Source organism: Octopus bimaculoides, chromosome 9 (assembly GCF_001194135.2).
Source record: "Octopus bimaculoides isolate UCB-OBI-ISO-001 chromosome 9, ASM119413v2, whole genome shotgun sequence".
Taxonomy (NCBI): domain Eukaryota; kingdom Metazoa; phylum Mollusca; class Cephalopoda; order Octopoda; family Octopodidae; genus Octopus; species Octopus bimaculoides.
In genome coordinates this window covers 17,058,314-17,061,885 of record NC_068989.1, presented here as the reverse complement: position 1 = coordinate 17,061,885, position 3,572 = coordinate 17,058,314, and the positions used below count along the sequence as shown (strand labels likewise).

Genomic DNA, 3,572 nt, shown 5'->3' with positions numbered 1-3,572 from the left:
CACAACCGATGCTGGTGTGTTTACGTCCCCGTAACTTATCGGTTCGGAGAAAAGAACCGATAGAATAAGTACTAGGCTTACAAAGAATAAATCCTGGGGTCTATTTATTCGACCAAAGGCAGCGCTCCAGCATGGCCGCAGTCAAATTACTGAAACAAATAAAAGAGTATAAAAGAGTAAATAAAGGAAGGAAAAAGGGAAAGAAAATTCACATCGACTATGTTCTTCTCAACAGGTGTGACGTACCAGTTAAGACAATCTTTTGCACTTACTGCATGGGTGGTAAGTCAGGGATCATTCTTAAATAAGTTTCAGTTCCTTTTTAGATCATTCCAAGTGCTCCTACAATCATTGGTATTGTAATCGTCTCGAGATGCAACATCCTTTCGATTTCGATAAGCAAATCTTTATATTTTCTGAGCGGTCACAAAGTATGATCATGTCAATCAATAAACAAACTTTATCTGGTATATTTGCTTTAATGGTCTAATCTGTGCATAATGGGTTGTCCCAAAGAATCGTTACATTTTCTCCCTCAGTTACAGCCTCGGGGTGATGCTTGTACCATTTGTCAGCAGTTTTGATTTTATAATGCAGACACATTATTATTATTATTATTATTATTATTATTGAGTGGTGCATGCCATCAAAGTAACACTGAAGTAAAATATACGAAGCTCGTGACTACCGTCTGATAAGGGTACATCAGGTATATGCATCACAACCATGTGCGCGACATAGTGATCTCATATCAAGATAAATAGTGCATGACCTTGCAGGTGGGGCCCGGTTAGAATTTTCTTCAGGTCGAGTAGCCCATCCCACTCAAAAGATCCCTGAATAAAGTTTGTTTAAGGATGTTGAACGAAACAACCATGTTTCTAGAGGTGAATTATTCAAACCCCAAAGAACTTCTGCTCGTGATCAGAGATGCACATATCGTCAGCCACTAAGGGACATGCTCAACTGATTAAGGTCAAACAACTGACAAGTAAATCTGTGGTATTGAGCAGAATATTTGCTGCAGCTCATCTTTTATACCAAGACAAAATAATGTACATGATAACACTTCCAATCAGTTAAGATCAGAAGCCATGAGAGCCTATTATTGTTATTATTATTACCACCACCACCACCACCACCACCATCATCATCATTATTACTCTCAATAATATTAATACACCAACCTTTTGTTTTTGTACGTACCTGTTGTGTGCGTCACACTTCCAGGAAGTGGCAAAGCGAAAGAGAGGAGGACAGAGAGGAAGTGAAAGAGTGAGAGAGAAAGGGAAAGAGTGAAAGAGACAGTGGGTAGAGACAGCGTTCGTTTTGCGTTTTTAAATGTTTCAGAGAGGACGTAAGAGAGAAAGAGAGTGAGAGATAGAGAAAAAGTGAGAGAGAAAGAGAGAGAGTGAAAGAGACAATGAGTGGGGACGGCATTCGTTTTGTGTTTTTAAATGTTTATCACATCACAAGAGAAGTAGATACATGGATACATATACACATTGTTAAATCAAAAGCGGGAGAGAAGCGGGACACAAAGGAAGTGAAAGAGACAGAGAGAAAGTGAGTGAGACCGTAGATACATAAATCCAAAGAAAAGTTCATACATAGATACAAACACACAGCAAATATTGGATGTCAATTTCACTTTTCATTATCACACGAGGATAAAATTCACTCACAAATAGCTGTGTACTCCACAGACATGCCTAACATTAACGTAGTTCTCAGGCAAATTCAACCTCACATAGAATATGACAAGGCTGGCCCCTTTGAATTACAGCTACAACTCGTGACATATATATATATATGAATGTATTTGTATGTGTGTGTGTAGTTTAGGTTAGTTAAAACATGTTTGCAATAATAAGTGTCGCGTGGTGGAAATAAACGCAATTACCAAACTTTCGTTCATAAATCCATTTATTTCGTTCTTTTGCATTTCAATTTGTACATTAAGGGTCTTTGAATATGTACGATGTATTTTAAGGTTAAATAGTAATTCCGTTTACGTTTGTGTAACAGATATTTTGCTTGGATTGTATAGTTATTGGTGTTACATTACTTTCTATATTCTGTAACTGTCACAATATACTTTTCTAGGCCTGATTTTTTTGTGGGAAAGAGGCTAGTTAATTAGATCTACCACAGTACACAACTGATACTTAATTTATCGACCCCGAAAGGACGAAAGGCAAAGTCGATCTCGGCAGAACTTGAACTCAGAACGTAAAGACAGACAGTCATAATATACAGACATTTCTCAAGGCACCAGCACACTGTTAACAGGTGCTCACATTTTTTATGTTTTCCGTGAATTTTTCACGGGTCCAGATAGTTATTATTATTGTTGTTGTTTTTGTTATATGCTTATAGTTTCCATTACGGGAAAATTAGTGTGGAGGTAAGGGGTAGGTTGGTGAAAATATGAGAAGTGTTGAGGTCGGAATCAAGGAGTCGGAATGTACTCAGGATTCAGCGCAAATAATTAGTATTGTAGGTGAGACGGAAAGAAAGCTTGAGGTGTAATCGACTACACGGACGTCGGTGAGAGCTGTATGGTATAGGGTGGTGGATTCTCCGCGTCGAAGGAAATGATGAATCACCTACTGAGACTGTTCTTCAAAATAATGGTCACAGCTACAGGGGCGGCAGATGTGGTGGAATTGAGAGATTGTGGACGGGGTGTTCGATGTGAGTCAGTGGGAGGACGTAGGACGAGATAGAAGCGATCAGAATGAATTGTAAACATGGATGAAACGAACTGACGATAGCAAAATAGAAAGGGAATGAGAATACATATAGAGATCTCTCAATATATTGACATGCTTATGGTTGTCGATCGAATGCTATGATAACGATCTTCTTCATTTGTGGAAGATGGCGGTACATACCAAGCTTTGGTGGGCAGCTACAGTCAAAGATGGGACAAGTAAATCTTTAGTGAGAGACAATATAATTTTGTGTTCATGCTACATTGCTTTGCTTCACATAATAGAGGCGAGTTCGTTTCTCCGAAATATCTTCAGTTATCCTCTTAAAGTGAAACTAACAGAATGAATGAATGGTTGGTAGCTATATTTGCTCTCTTAAATGGCTGATGTCACTTCTCTTCAAAGTGATCCTCAGCTGGTCTCTGAAATATTTCTTTGGCCTTCTAGCCAGGGTCAACATATACACACACACACATGAATATATATACATATGTATATGAATATACATGTATCAAATCAAATGCGCCCTTTTAAAGCCAGGCTCATGGGCCCGGTTTCCCGATTTCAATGGCGTACGTGTTCCCCAGCTGGACGAGAAGCCAGTCCATCGCAGCGTTACTCATTTTTGCCAGCTGAGCGGACTGGAAATGAAGTGTTTTGCTCAAGAACACAACGCGTCGCCCGGTCCAGGAATCGAAACCACAATCTTACGATCATGATTCTGACACACTAACCACTAGGCCCCCCCACACACACACATGAATATATATACATATGTATATGAATATACATGTATCAAATCAAATGCGCCCTTTTAAAGCCAGGCTCATGGGCCCGGTTTCCCGATTTCAATGG

At 39.2% G+C, this 3,572-nt stretch overlaps 1 long non-coding RNA gene across 1 annotated transcript in view; it reads left to right on the top strand.

The window, feature by feature from the left end:
- Nucleotides 1–3,572, top strand: part of LOC106868873 (uncharacterized) — a 28,043-nt gene that overhangs the window by 22,892 nt on the left and 1,579 nt on the right. The window lies entirely within an intron of this gene.